This window comes from Rhinoderma darwinii, chromosome 10 (genome assembly GCF_050947455.1).
Source record: "Rhinoderma darwinii isolate aRhiDar2 chromosome 10, aRhiDar2.hap1, whole genome shotgun sequence".
In the NCBI taxonomy this organism is placed as follows: domain Eukaryota; kingdom Metazoa; phylum Chordata; class Amphibia; order Anura; family Rhinodermatidae; genus Rhinoderma; species Rhinoderma darwinii.
In genome coordinates this window covers 8,472,174-8,488,767 of record NC_134696.1, presented here as the reverse complement: position 1 = coordinate 8,488,767, position 16,594 = coordinate 8,472,174, and the positions used below count along the sequence as shown (strand labels likewise).

General features: G+C 42.1%; 1 long non-coding RNA gene across 1 annotated transcript in view; it reads left to right on the top strand.

The window, feature by feature from the left end:
- LOC142662415 (uncharacterized) overlaps positions 1-13,557 on the top strand; it is a 56,870-nt gene extending 43,313 nt beyond the window's left edge. The window contains exon 3 of the long non-coding RNA XR_012850941.1: positions 13,368-13,557. This is a non-coding gene — a long non-coding RNA (uncharacterized LOC142662415). The remainder of the gene's footprint in view (positions 1-13,367) is intronic.
- The last annotated feature ends 3,037 nt before the right edge of the window (positions 13,558-16,594 follow it).

Below are 16,594 nucleotides of genomic sequence, written 5' to 3'. Positions count from 1 at the left end.
TGCCTGTAATTGGTGTTGCTTGGCTAAAGCTGTTGTGTAGCCCACGTCTTTTATGTGTTGTTGTTTTTTTGTTGTGCGGGAAAAAATGGATGTGTGTCCAGTCTGAATGTACGTTTGTATTAAGTTTAGAAATGACCTTTTAAAAATCTGTCCTCCAGTACACATGCCAACAGTCTAAAGCATGTGCTAAACAAATCTCGACATTCACAAAACATCGTTCCGTGTGATCTGTAAACTATTCCAGTGATTTATTTTTTGGATTTTTTTTTTTCCTCGCAGTTTCTAGTTTCAGGCATTGAAGGACAGGGATTCTTTGATAGTTACAAAACTTAGAACAGGTGTAATGTGAGACAGCTGTCCCTCTGTTCATTTTATATATTCTAGTTGGTTCTACTTAGAACTTCATCTTATGAGCCATCTGCTCTGGGTAAACACGTGTCCCACAGAAAGGAAAGGTCTATCCCCAGTAGCTAAAAAGGAGAACTTTTCATAAAAACCTTACTCTCTAAATCTGTGCTTTTACAGAAGTCTATTTGTGGGAGATTGGATTAATGCTCTGGAGTGTAGTCAGCTGACCAGTCAACGTTCCCAGATTAATACTGTCTAACACCCGAAACGACGCGTGTAATCCCTATATATAGTAGACGGGTTACATTAATGTTGACTTTTTGTATCATGATGATGATGTAAAACCATATATGAAAGCCAGTTACATTTTAATCATTTCTTTATTCTGTTCAAAAATTGTCATAATGCTTTGTGCCGGTTAAACGGACATTTTTACCACGCGTTAAACGGCTCTAACTTTTCTTATTTGTTAGGCTAGCTACATTTTTGCAAAGTTTTTTTCGTAGACAAAGCATGTTTATTTTTTTCTTTTTATACACATTCTTTTTGCTATTTTAGAATTTTCAGGCTTACAGTTTGAAAATAATAGTAAAAAAAATTGTTTGTTTTTTTTTTACTTTTCAGCTACTTTTTTCTGGTAATATAGTTTTATCCTAAAAGATACCTTTTCTTTGTGATCGTCATTGTCTACCATAAATTTTTAAATATTACCTGTCTATTTTAGGGTAATTGGGTCAGGGCTAGCGATACGACAATGATTGGCATGTGGAACGTTTTTTTGGGAGTTGGTATTTTGGGTATGTATTTGCAGTTTTTATTTTCCTTTTTTTTTTTTATAATCAATATGGTTTGTCCCTCAAAGGTCAGAAAAATTGAATTTTTTTTTTATTTTTTTTTTCCAGGGTTTCTTCCACTGTAACTGGAGCTGCACAGTTACACACCCCCTTCAAAATCACCCCTTTTAGGCCTTATTTACACGAGCGTAGTTCACGTCCGTGATACGCGCTTGAAAATCACGCGCGTCGCATGGACCTATGTAACTCAATGGGGCCGTTCAGACAGTCCGTGATTTTCACGCAGCGTGCATCCGCTGCGTAAAATTCACATGTCCTATACATAAGCGTTTTTCACGCATCACACACCCATTAAAGTCAATGGGTGCGTGAAAATCACGCGCGGCACACGGACGCACTGCGTGATTTGTGCAACAGTTGTTCAAGAAATGAAGGCAAAAATAAATGCACCTCCTTCATTTCTGTTTCTAAACATAAAAACAGAGTGTCATAATGATGCCAAAATCACGCAGCCACGCACCAAACACTTATGACACACTGAACTGCAACACGCAAAAAACGCTGCGTTTTTTGTGCGCGCAAAACGCACACGTTCATGTGAATTTCGTCTTATAGTGACTATTGTCACTAATAGGTCTGTGCTCAGTCTAGTTAGATCCAGCAGAAGCTTTCCACTAACGGCATTCCCCGTGATCACGTAACCAGTCACACGATCACTGTGATCAATAGAGGCATCGGCTCTGCCGCTGCCTCTTTTCTATACACAGGCGCTCATTGACACGATCGATCAGAGATCATAGAAGCAGTGAAACTGCTTCTATCTTCTCTTCAGGGTCCCTGGCAGTCACTGACGGCCGGGCACACGACATTCAGCTGATTTTGCTCGGGCAGCCAGCTAAAACCTGCACTGTAGATACACTATGGCGCGGGTTTTAAGGACCTCGACTGCAAGAATATAGTTGGTGGTCTTGAACCAATTAAAGAGGGGCTTCTCAATCATTTCTACTAGGGCCTCACCATTGGTCTCAGTGCACGCCAAATTTGTTAAAACTGATCTCAATTTATCTTAAAAAATTATGTCTCCTGAAGCAAGTAGAACCTTAAAATAAGCACAAAAGGAGTCTGTTATGTTTCTAAACCAGAGATAAATGCAACTATAGAAAGACCTGTTCAGCTTATAATCACTTCTGTCAGAACTGCCTCCCAGGATGTGTCTCCGATGACTGGGGGGCACATCACAGTTTTAGAAATACTGTCTTAAAGGGGTCGTTCAATCCTCAGGATATGCCATCAACAGTTGATGGGTCGGGGTCTGAATCCCGGGACCCCCACCAATTAGTTCTTTTGAAGTGGGTGCAAGGCTTGTACGAGCGCTGCTTTCCCAACATTTCTACTTGCTCACTGTGAATTGTCGACACTTATGTAGCGGCGATCTACAGGTATTGCAGACTTTACCCATTAAAGTGAATGGGAGAAAAGGCTATAATACCTCTGAATCGCCACTACATGTACGATTCACAGTGAACAAGTAGAAATGAAGGGGAAGTCACGCTGTTACCCCCTTTAAAAGAGCCTCTGGCACGGCCTAATAGGCATAACCCTAACCCTAAGGGTATGCTCACACGCTTAGCAAAAAACGGCTGAAAATACGGAGCTGTTTTCTAAGGAAAACAGCTCATGATTTTCAGCCGTTTTTTAAGCAAACTAGTGTTTTTCGTGGCGTTTTTACGGACATTTTTGGAGCTGTTTTTCTATAGAGTCAATGAAAAACGATAAGTGACATGCATTTTTTCGCGGGTGTTTTTACGCGGCCGCTTTTCAAAAAACGGCCCTTTAGAATACAACACCGTTTTTCCCATTGAAATCAACGGGCAGATGTTTGGAGGCGTTCTGCTTACGATTTTTCGGCCGTTTGAAGGCTGTTTACGGTCTGAAAAATAGCCGAAAATAACCTGTGTGAACATACCCTAAAACTAGGCTTTTCTGCTTCAAAATCAGCCTGAAAATAAGCCGTGTGAAAGTACCCTGAGGGTATGTTCACACGCTAGACTAAAAACGGCTGTAAAATACGGAGCTGTTTTCAAGGGAAAACAGCCTTTGATTTTCAGAAATTTTTTATGCATCAAGAGTTTTTTAATGCGTTTTTTACGGCCGTTTTTGGAGCTGTCTTTCTATTGAGACAATGAAAACGGCTCAAGAAGTGACATGCACTTCTTTTCTACGGGGCGTTTTTTATGCGCCGTTTGTAAACGCTGTGTAAAAAAACACCCTGTGGGAACAAAACGCAGTTTTTTTCCCAGTATTTTCAGCCGTTTTTCGGGGAGTTAACAGCCATGTAAACCTACCTTTAGAAAAACAGCCAAGCACGCCACAGAGCAGAATGGACATTAGTTCTCATACTCCATTAATTCAAGGCGGACAATCGGGGGATCCCATTCTGGATATAGGTGCTGGTCCCAGAGGTGGAACCCGCTTCTATCTGACATTTGTGGCATATCCTGTGGATATGCCATAAATGTCTAAGTTAAGAATACCCCTTTAATCATCCTGATTATCTAACAAGACTATCTTATGTTCACACAGAGTATTTTGGTGCTGTTTTTGACGTGGAAACAGTGCCAAAAAGCGCCTGAAATCACCTTCCATTGATTTTAATGGGAGACGGAGGCGTGTTTTTCCTGAGATCAGTAAAAACTGCTTGCGGGAAAAAGAAGCGACATGCCCTATCTTCAGGTGTTTTCATCTTTGACCTGCATATTAACAACAATGGGAGGCAGAGAAAGTGGTTTTTGCTGGGTTTTTTTTTTTTGCCCGCTGCGCTCAATGGCCGTGGCCAAAAAAACACGGCAAACCGCGTGCAGGTAGGTCAAAATCTGCCTCAAAATTCCTGGAGGAATTTTGAGGCAGATTTTTCCGTCTGATAAAAACTCAGTGTCAACAGGACCTTTACAGTTGATTTCTTATATACAGTTTTTTGTCTGTACACGTCCTGAAATATTCTGTTGCAAAGTATGGTGTATTCTAATCTTATTTTTGGAAAATCGTTATGTAAAGAGAGATGTGAGTTATTAGCCTCAGAGTCTTTAATTTATTTTCCTTGCTCTGCGTTTATTAACATGAGTGGCAGCTGTCATACAGATTTTGTGACCAAGGTAGCATGAAATGTCAGAAAGCATCGCAATAGAAATATGCCTTGGAGGCTAGTTTAATGGCCGAAATGACAAAATACTCAACTCCAATCAATAACTTATAAACTCAGACTCACTTTAACTGGACTAAGTAAGAGTAGAGAGAATGTCTGAGTGTTTCTGCTGCTCCTGGATAGAACTTGTGTAAGGCCTTATTTACACGAGTATATTTCACGTCCGTGAAAATTACGCGTGTCGCACGGACTTATGTTAGTCTATGGGGCCGTTCAGACAGTCCGTGATTTTCACGCAACGTGTGTCCTCTGCGTAAAACTCACGACATGTCCTATACTTGGGCGGTTTTCGCGCATCATGCATCCATTGAAGTCAATGGGTGCGTGAAAATCACGCGCAGAACACGGACGCACCTCACAGTAGATCAAGAAATGAAGGGAAAAATAAAACCACCTCCTTCATTTCTTTTTCTAAACATAAAAACAGAGTGTCATAAGGATGGCATATGCGCGAAAATCACGCAGCCACGCACCAAACCCTTATGACACACGGAACTGCGTTTTTTTCACGCGCAAATTGCACATGTTCGTGTGAATTTCGCCTAAATGTGTGAATGTGGAAATATGATTGCTTCTAAGACTCTTATAGTTTTAACATGGGACAACTCCAGTGCATTCATTATCGATAGATGAATTACAATATCCTAAATATAAATATGTGCATGTTCAGAACTATACCTATATTAGAAATTTGCTGACTAGGGTCCACCAGCATTGATGACTGCACATGTATGTCCTAAAATCACAATTAATTTCAAAGAGGAAATAACGAATGGCTCCTTGATTTAGTGCAGGAAATGCATTAGGTCACAGAAAAAATTAGCAAACCAAAGTGCAGATGATAGAAAATTTCTCTGTGCCCCCCCCTTTTTGGTAAGCCATACCCACTTTCCGAAATGTTTAGTTGCGAGTTTTTTGCCTTCTGCGATTTTTCTCTCCCACTCTCTCTCCCTCCCCCTCTCTCTCTCCCTCCCACCCCCTCTCTCTCTCCCTCCCTCCCCCTCTCTCTCTCCCTCCCTCCCCCTCTCTCTCTCCCTCCCTCCCCCTCCCTCCCTCTCCCTCCCTCTCCCTCTCTGCCTCCCTCTCTGCCTCTCTCTCTCCCTCCCCCTCTCTCTCTCCCTCCCTCCCTCCCCCTCTCTCTCTCTCCCTCCCTCCCCCTCTCTCTCCCTCCCTCTCCCTCTCTCACTCCCTCCCCCCTCTCTCTCCCTCCCCCCTCTCTCTCCCTCCTCCCTCTCTCTCCCTCCCCCCCTCTCTCTCCCTCCCCCCTCTCTCCCTCCCCCTCTCTCTCTCTCCCTCCCCCTCTCTCTCTCTCCCTCCCCCTCTCTCTCTCTCCCTCCCCCTCTCCCCCCTCCCCCTCTCTCCCCCCTCCCCCTCTCTCTCCCCTCCCCCTCTCTCTCTCTCCCCCCCTCCCCCTCTCTCTCTCCCTCTCTCCCTCCCTCTCTCCCTCCCCCTCTCTCTCTCTGCCTCTCTCTCTCTGCCTCTCTCTCTCTGCCTCTCTCTCTCTGCCTCTCTCTCTCTGCCTCTCTCTTTTTCTCTCTGCCTCTCTCTCTCTTTCTCTCGCTTTCTCTCTCTTTCTCTCTCTTTCTCTCCCTCCCTCCCCCCTCTCCCCCTGGCCCTCTCTCTTAAATTTCAATAAATCCATGATCTGGCGCCATCTTTCTTTCCTTGGCAGCTAGAACATATGGATATGCACCACCCTACCAGTGACCATGACAGATTTCCATAAATGGACATGTGCTCTGTTACTAAGCATCAGCTCACACATTGGGGCCACTACTCCGCAAAATGTTTGTATCCGAATTTTCATATAATGATAAAATAGGATAAATACCCAGGTCAAAACTGGTTTGGCTCTACAACGATTATGGATTGTTTTAGTTTTACTTCAGAACCCTCCAGAAGACACCTCGCTTTTCTTTAGCGTATCCTTTTTCAGTAACGCTTTTCTTATTCCTTGTAAGAGAGATAATCCTCATTCATTTTTTTTTTTATGGATAGTTGCCCGTATAATTTATACTCCATGTCTGTAAGGGTCACGCTTTACCAGAAAAAAGAGTGTTTCACATTAAAATTGATGCTATGTTCATTCCATTAAACGGAGATGTTTTGGGTAATTTTAAAGAGCTAAAAGTAGTGGAATGTAACATTAAAATAAAATTTGAGAGATGTAATTACACATAATCATACCATAAAATAATCAATATTGCATTACATTATTTCATAGTCCTCGAGTTATAGCATTTTTTTCATTGCGCATTGAATATTGATGAGCTGAACGGGTCGCTGCGTGCTCGGAGGTCTACAAGAGGCAACACGAAGGTGATGTCCTTTTTTGCCAGATTCGAAAAGAGGGTGAGATCCTCCTAATTGTAAGGCAAATATAACCTTATCAGACGCCAATAGCTCAACAGCTATTTTCTTTAACAAAGATTAGACTGTCAGTAAATGCTGACAGCAGAATAAACGGGACCGAGAGAACAACATATTCACTTTACGAACCTACTCAATTATACACCGTGAATGCATCGGAAATGACATTAACGTCAGTGGAGATAATTAACAGCTGGCATGGAGAAAGCTACGGTGGGAAGGAGAAATAAGGGACCCAGGGCCCAGCATGTTCCAGTAAATCTACTAGAAACTACAGCAATTTTATTATCTTGTCTGATCACAGTTGGCGGGAAAAGCACAAAGTCCATATTCCAGCTTTGTTTAAACATTTATCCACTGTAATATTATTAGATGCTGTCATTTTCGCCGCTTTGTTGATTTATGTCCACTTTGTTGTTGCTTTTCGGTGTTATCTTCATCGTGTCTTGCAGCTACAGCTCAGACAGAAACTTATTCAATGACAGTATATCATGACAAAGGAACAAACTCTCTTAAGGAGGTCGTAGATATTACATTTCAGCCAGTGGGGTCTGGCAGCCTTTGGGCCAAACAAGGAACTGACGGGATGGATTTTTCCTCTCCCATCACTTTGTTAGTGACAAAGTGGTGGCAGAGGTGCAGCTGGCAAGTCCGTTTTGACAGAAGTGATTATACAGATGTGTCCACTCTTACTTTTTATTGAACTTGGGTTAAGTTATACAATTTGTCATAATACAAATTCAATACAGTCTTGCGCCATCCAGTAAAAAAAATTGACCGTAGGTCTATGGGTGACGGGTGACTGATGACTGACGAATGGCATCCGTCACAGCCATCCAGTAAAACCATTATACGTTAAACGATAATTGCCATCCGTCGCCCGCAAACTTCTATGTTAAAAAAACGTATACGTTTAACATAATTTTTTTTTACTGGATGGCTGTAATATATTATTTTTTTTAACATAGGTGTCAATGGGATTGGCATACGTTGGGGGTATATGGTTTTATTTACATGTTTGGCTCAGTTCAGAACTATGCTACGATTTCCGTTACTGTGTTCATTCAGAGGTGCAGAATAACGGGAAAAGTGGAAGGGCCATGTCTATCGCATGACGAAAACCAACGGCACCCATTGACTTTAATACGTTTCGTCAGGATTCTGTCATGGTTGCTGTCTTTTTGCCGGACAAAATTTCGCTGCATGCTGCGCTATGTTGTACAGCAAAGATGACGGAATCTGTGAAGTAGGCTCCGACGTGTGATCAGCACCTTTGTTTAAGGGCCTGTTCACATCACTGTTCGCTTTCCGTTACGGGGTTCCATTGGAGGTTTCCGACGGGTGAACCCCGCAACGGAAAGTGAAAGCACAGCTTCCGTTTCAGTTTCACTTTCCGTTGCGGGGTTCACCCGACGGAAACCTCAGACGGAACCCCGGAACGGAAGCGAACGGTGATGTGAACAGGCCCTTACATCTTTTGACATATATCTTGGGTAATGACTTAGAGAGAAAGTAAGAGGGCACATGTGTATGCTGCAGATGCCTTTCTATGGTTGCACTAACAACATAGTGCATGGACTACAACCAGTGGTGAGCCCCCCGAATAATACGATTGAGACTCCCTGCTCTAGACTGATCACCATAAACTATACACTAAGATGTCCTGGCCAACACTTCTCTTACGCACATGTTAAGTTTTTAAAGGTCAAATCCATGTTTCTCTCTCCATTCCCTTCCCAGATTTAAATGGGTGGTTTGCTTTTAGAAAAACGTGTCTAATTTGAACGGTGCCACTCCTGTTCATGGGATGTGCCTTGTAGTGCAGTTCAGCGGCATTTTAGTACATACCAGGCACAGCCAATGAGAAATGGCAACCCTTCTTTATAATCTCAGACAAAACTCTTGGCGACATCTGCTTTACATTTATGGCGCTGGTACTATGTAGTTAGAGCAAAGCGCTGTAAATGTTCGTTTATGGGAATTGTTTACAACAAAAAAAACTATACATAATTGGTATCAAGGCAACAACCCCTACTATAAAACGAACAGGTTATTTGTCCCACATGGTAGACGTCTTTAAAAACACAAAAAATTACTATATTGTTTTTCATGGGAACTGTTATTGCATCCCTACCAACTTTTTATGAACGAAAAGAGGGACTGGGGCAGAGGCAAAGCAGTACATGACACTTTTTTGCTGTAGTAGTGGGAACGTAAGAACTGTGGTATGAAGGCATTGATTATTCAGGGATCCAAACCATCCCGGATCTAGCAGGTCAGTCCTGTATTATTTGGTGTTCTTGGACGGGTGATTTGGGCATGGTTAAGGGACGGGGCTCAAAAATGTGCTGTGGCATTGATGCGCTCCGCCAAAAGTGTCCCTCTTTTTGTTAATTAAAAGTTGGGAGGTATTAATTATTTACCTATATGATTTCTTTGCCTGGCCTCTTCCCAACCTGTTCTTGCTGCTGCACCCCGCTGCCTCAAGTCAGGACTGCAGAATGGAGAGGCGGAGCAGGCACCCGGGCATCTGGCAGTGGAGGACAGTCAGTGACTAAGAGAGCCCGCGGCTGGCGACAGGGAGGACAGAGCTTGGGCATAGCGGGTCATGCAGCAGACCGCTTGGGACATACGGTCCTGCTGGATCCAGGACAGCTGGCACTCTGTTTACAGGATGCCTTATATACCTATGTCCCCTCTGACAACACTTCCTGCCTTGCAAGCTAATAGAGACACTGAACATCATAAGCATATATATTTATTTATTTTACAATGTTTTAATAACTTGAGTGTTGTTTAGTTAGCATGTAAAAACGACTTTATGAACGAATTCGGATAAATGCCTCTTCAATCATGAGCAACTAATCCTCGGTGGAGCTAACAGTGAGTTGATAGTTGCCAATATGTGCAGACAATAGAATCATTGGTACAAGGTTCGCATTAGTCCATGGTAATATAATAGGGCTGGGCGATTATGGCCTAAATCAAAATCACTATTAATTGAACATGTGACCTCGATTATGATTAATAAATGATTATTTAGGCCACACCCCTTTTTGCATGGCACGCCCTCATTTGCATGTTACGCCATTGAATTAATATTTATCCCCTGATCCTGCTGTATACTACTGTATATAATATACCCCCTGACACTGCCCCCACACAGTATATTGCCCCATAGTACTCCCCCCACAGTATAATACCCCATAGCTGCCCCCCACAGTATAATGCCCCCATTGCTGCCCCCATACAGAATAATGCCCCTATAACTGCCCTCCACACAGTATAAACCCCCCATAGCTCTCCACACACAGTATAATGCCCCCCATAGCTGCCCCTACATAGTATAAAGCCCCCCATAACTGCCCCACACAGTATAATGCCCATAAAACTGCCCTCCACACAGTATAGTCTCCCCATAGCTGCCTCTACACAGTACAATGCCCCTATAACTGCCCTCCACACATTACAAAATCCCCCATACTTCAGAGGTGACGTCACTTCCTCGCTTCTGGCGATACATTGTGAATGGTAGAGTAGGGACCTTACGGCTCACTGCTCTACCATTGGTTTCAACTTTATCTGCGTTCTGAAGTTGCAGATACAGTTTAAATGGGGGGGGGGGGGAAGATGAGGTAAAAAACCGAAATGCGAAAGATGACGTTCGTGAATTGCGCTGAATTATTATTATTATTTTTTTTATTAATTGCCTAGCCCTAGTACGTAGTTATGTTATGCTGAGAAAGATTTAGAAAACATCCAAATATGTGTCTCTTCAGAACTTGTACAATTGGTTGCTGAACTTCCACCTATTAGGCTTCGTTCACATCTGCGTTGGGGTCCCGTTCTGATGTTCCGTCGGAGGTTTCCGTCAGAACGGGACCCTGAACAGACACAAAATGACACGTTGATCAACGTTGATTTCAATGGTGACGGGTCCGGTGGCCATGGTTGCCGTTTGTGTCTGTTGTGCATCGGACCCGTCGTTTTGCCGGAAGCAATAGCGTAGTAGATTACGCTATTGCTTCCGGCAATACGACGGGTCCGATGCACAAAAGAGACAAACGGAAACCACAGGCACTGACTTCGTCACCATTGAAATCAATGTTGATGGAAACTGAAACCTCTGGTTTCCGTCGGTGTCCGTTCAGGGTCCCGTTCTGACGGAAACCTCCGCCGGAACGTCAAAACAAGTCCCCAAAGCAGATGTGAACGAAGCCGAACTCTTTCCACAAGTCCATCAACACTTATAAAAGTTATTTATTTATTTTTTTCCTTTATGCGCCGTTTTCTATTTTGCATGCTTATGTAATTCCCACATGTAACATATCACCGGGGATAGAGACCTAAAACCACACAGTAACCAGTGCAGACCCTCCACCTGAAAATTTCAAACCTATCCCCAGTATCCATTCTTCTCTGAAATGATGTGAGTAATGGAACTGCAATGAAGATATACATATGTTTTTCCTTCCCACGGTTCACACGGGTCATTTTAATCTACAAAATTGCTACAGTACGATCCCATCTAGAATTTATTATTCAACTGACATTTTTCTAAGGGAATCTGCAATGCAGAATATTCTGGGCTTTATGTAAAGATTCTAACCAATAATTCACCAGCAGAAGTCAGTGAAACGAAAGGATGTTTATTGAATAATTAATAAAAGAATAAAATTGTTGTTATAAAAAATATATAATACGATCAATGGCGGATGCTGAGATGCATATATATATTGTGCGCAGTCTAACTATGCAGATTGTTAAGAGACAAAATGTAGCATAAAGTGGGATGTATTTAAAATATATGTTAAATAGAAATAAAAGGGTTGGTTTACAGAGACGTGTAGTAAGAGCTTGTTCATGATGAAGAAAAAAACATTGCAACCTTGCGATAAACGTAACGCATATGTAACATTTAAGGGACCATCTAGTACGAAGAGCAAGGAAACTAAGGCCGGATTTACACGAGCGTGTGTGTTTTGCGCACGCAAAAAATGCTGCATTTGCGCGCGCAAAAGATACTTAACAGCTCTGTGTATCAACCCTCGTATGATGCGTGATTTTCGCGCAGCCGCCATCATTATGACACTCTGTTTGTATGTTTGTAGCACGTGGTGCTTTTCTGTTTTCATTCATACTTTTTACTGCTGTTGCACGAATCACGCGCATCACACGGAAGTGCTTCCGTGTGCTGCGCGTAGTTTTCACGCACCCATTGACATCAATGGGTGCGTGATGCGCGAACAACGCACACATAACGGACATGTCGTGAGTTTTACGCAGCGGACACACGCTGCGTGAAACTCACAGACCGTCTGCACGGCCCCATAGACTAACAAAGGTCCGTGCGAGGCGCGTGAAAATCACGCGCGTTGCACGGACGTATATCACGTTCGTCTAAAGCCCTAAGGATCAGAGATGAGTCCGATATCTAAAGTTTAACCCCTTAGATGCAGTAAAGAGCAACTGTGGCACCTAAGTAATTATGCAGAGGGAGGGGGCTCCCTCAATAAGCTCATTGGCACCCCTACGGTTCTGCTATGTGCTCGAGGCCTTGTTCTGAGTTTTATTTCCAGATCACGTGTGTGTGTATATGTGTATGTATGTGTGTGTGTGTGTATATATATATACACACACACACACACACACTGTAACAAAGGAGACAGTTGTGCTGCCGTTTCCAAACTTCTGATACTCCTCCCCATAAATCACAGCTGTTCACCCCGCTGGGCTCTTACTACACCTCCCATTTCTCCTCCTTATAACTACAGTACATGCTGTATAGCTTTATGTTCCCAACACCTTTATGGATCTCTCCTTCAAGTATTCCCCAACCTGCCAATTCAGACAACCCAGGCAATTTTTTTAAATTTTAAATGGTTGTTTTCTAATTACAATAAACTTGCGTAATGTTTGCCTGAAAGGAAGCTAGTGTTTTTTCCCTGTTAGTCAACAATTTAAAATACTTATTGAAACTAATTTGGAAAGCTGTAAAAGCCTATTTTATTCTGGGTAAAAAAAAAAAAAACATAATGGAGTTGTATTATTTGTACCCCTGAACCCCGTGGCTCACTGCTCAGTACTGTTGCCTTGCAGCACTGGACTTCTAGAGTCATGGAGTTTGTATGTTCTTCCCGTATTTGTGTGGGTTTTGTCCAGGTTCTCCGGTTTTCTCCCACATTCCAAAAATATACTGATGGGTTTCATTGGCCCTGGTATGCGTCTTGGAATTTTTTTTGCAATATATAAGCAAAAGTAAATAAATGACTGCCATAAACAGATTTTCATGTGTAGCTTGAAGTGTTTGGGCCCCGGTACAAAAATGTAAGGCCCTGTTCACATCTGCGTCGCAGCATGCTGCACTGTTCTGTCTGGCAAAATGACGGAAACCATGTCTGAGACCTGGCGAAACCAGTTAAAGTCAATGGGTTCCGTCGGGCGTTGTTGGTTACAGTAATGCAATGGATCCCGAGCTTCCGGTATCCTCATTGTTCTGCTCCTATGATAGAGCAAAACGACAGAACCCGGAACGCAGATGTGAATGAGACCTTACCTAGACCCCTCACTTTATAGCCAGTGATTTCACATTTTGTATGATTGCGTCACACTTTATAGGATCTATATTGATTATTCCGTATTCCTTTTTATAGTGAAATGCAGCTGCATGGCATCGTTATATCAGTGGGCAAATAGCATGAAAAGTCATTAGTTCGGACTTCAAACTAGTGCACCGTATTGTTTCATCCCAGGAGACAGCTGCAGCCTGTGATTGGCTGCAGCGGCGGTCACACGGGATGAAGCGTCATCCCAGGAGGCAGGCTTGGAGGAAAAAACACAGACTCATAGGTAAGTATAGTGTTATTTTTATAATTCAGAGTTGCGTTTTTTTGCGTTGGAATCGCTGCGAACCCACCGCAAAAATCACAACTGCTATTCGTTGCGAGTTTTACCTCCCCATTGAATTCAAAACCCGCAGCAATTATGCAAATACAATTGACATGCTGCGGAATAAAAATCCGCACCACAGGTCCATTTCTGAGCGTTTTTTTTCCACTCAGTATTTACGCAGCGTGTGGATGAGATGCTGCTACTATATTCTGCTGCATTTTTTCCGTCTGCAATTCCGGATGGAAAAAACGCAGCAATTCCGTTGTGTGGACAAGCCCTTACACCGACAGGCTATACCAAAGCATTACATAAGTGATAAAAAAAATCGCATAGTGAAGTCTCCTAGTGGGACTAAAAAAAATATTTACGTGAAATTTAATTTGAAAAGGTGAACAGTAAAAAAACAAACAAACAAACATGTTTTCTCCCAATAAAAGTGGTTTTATTTTGTAAAAGTGTAAAAAATAAATAAAAAGGCACATATATGGTATCGCTGTGATTGCAATGACCCGAACAATAAAGTTATCATTTTATTTAAACTGCAAGGTGAAAGCTGTAACAAAAAAAACGCAAAACACATTGGTGGAATCAAAGTTCATTAATAAGTCCCGTGTACCCCAATGGTACCAATGAAAACGACACCTCGCCCTGCAAAAAACAAGCCCTTATATGGTCACATCAAAGGAAAAATAAAAAAGGTATGCGGCGATGCAAAAACACATGATTTTAGTGCAAAAGTGTTTTTATTGTGCAAAGGTAGTAACAAAAACAAACTATAAATATGAGAAATTTCCGTAATCGTACCGAGCTATAGGATAAAGGCAACCTGTTATTTACACCTCACGGTAAACTCCCTAAATTTTAAACGCATTTAAAATGGCAGAATTGCGGGTTTTTTTTTCTATTACCCCCCCCCCCCCCCCCCCAAAAAAAGTTAATCAACAAATGATATGTACGCCAAATTGCCATTAAAAAATACAACTCATCCCGCAGTCCTCGTATGGCTATGTCAATAGAAAAATAAAAAAAAGTTATATCTCTTTCATGGGACGCTGGAAAAGTAAAAGATTGCTTGGTCACTTAGGGGTTAAAACAATGTCCGATCAGGCTCCATGTTGTTTACAAACGCCTTTGGACTTAGACAAATTTAGTCTTGATTGGTCCCGTCCACTTTTATCGACCCTTTTATAGGAGTCTGAAAAAGGGGAGCAGGGGCTTCGTACATGACGTATCGTGCCTCCATACCTCCCTCATATAAGGCTGGTGTCCTATATGGCTATTCTGAAAAATTATCATAAACGTGTGCGTGTACGAAGGTATATAATGTAAAAGTAATATATTGTATCCTTAGTTGTTCATTTAAACAAGATCTGTACGTTGTGAATAAGAACAGCACTGGGGGGGGGGGGGAGGGGGGTCATGATGATGATCGTGTTATTTAGAACGCATATAAAGTTAATATCATTTCTGTGTGGTTCTTCCCCGCACTGTAGCCACCAGGGTATTCCTTCTTGCACACTATGGATGTGTCTTCTGCATCTATACCTTACATTTTTGCATATTAAATCTGATTAGAGACAGCGTCAATAACACCAGCTGTGCATTAAAATCCTGGATTTTAGCTCAAGATTAATATTTGATTGGTTCACAAGCGTTCAAGGAGATATTGTTAAATCTTGTCCTGAACATGGGTCAGGTATTTGAAGAAGTGTTTGTGTGCCGGATACTTCTTCACATACGATTGGGTTGGGACCCTATTCGTGCACCTCTTTCAGTCTTGTGCGCTCTGAACCAATACAGATGGGTCAGGTATTGTCAGTAATATAACCTTGTAAGGTTGCTTGCTAGTTTCTTCTTTCATTGAAATCGCAGTTCTCCTGCTATTATACCACAACTCATGTTCAACCAAATGTCAACGTGGATGAACCGGAAGTCACGACGCACATGTGAACAGAACCTTACAGATACATTTGTAAATTGTTTGAAGTTATTAGAAAATAAAAAACAAAACGCTTTGGACAGAATTAACGCTTCACGTTTTGCTAGATATAAATCATTATAAAAGTTGCAAAATAATTCTGGTTTCATGAAAATGTGCTTTTATTGTGTAACGTGTATCAAAAAATGAATAAAGACAGACTTGTACAGTTCTGCATTACACAATCAACCAGGCTTGCCAGTAGGGGGCGCCTTGGTTATGCATAATTCATTGCTTATGTAGAGATTCATTCATTGGGAGAAGGAATAGCGAGCCAAAGAGATCTTGTTCAAGACATCAAAATATTTTGGCAGCTCCGCAAAGTCACAGTTTAAGCGAGCGCAGCATGTTTAACCATTTTAAGACTGGAAACTTGTGTTTAAACTGAAGCATCCTTCACACCCAAAAACAAATAACTGGCCCTTATCTTATTATAGGTTTTAAGATTGACCGTGACTAATGCCTTGTACTGTATTAAATAAAGCGGTGATCTCACGCCTCGCTATGGCGCTGGTATTGACATTTCATACTTTAAAAATCCTTTTAGAATTGATGTACATTTAAACACGGTTTTATCTGCTATTCACCTTGTCTAACAATATTTAATTATGGCTTACAGAATGTGAAGGAGAAGGAAAAAAAAAAAAAGCAGATATTATGCCTAGATGAAATGCGTGTGAGTAGTATGCCAATCCAGCTCTGTGAAATGTATATGTTTATTTGGTGGGCGGGAGTGCCTGGTGTTTGGCGTGAGTCTAAGTGCTTGTCCACACGTAACGGAAATGCTGCAGAAAATGTCTGCAGGAATTCCGTTGAGAGTAGCAGACTTTACGCTGCGGAAAAAACGCACCATTTCCTGCGTTTTTTTGTTGTTGTTTTTTTACTGCAGAAAATGGTGCGTATTTTGCTGGGTTTTTCACAATGCTGAGAGATGGTGACAAACGAAGCAATTCAGTCCACCTTCCGCAGCAGGAATTGACATGCTGCGCAACGAAAAATACGCACCGCAGG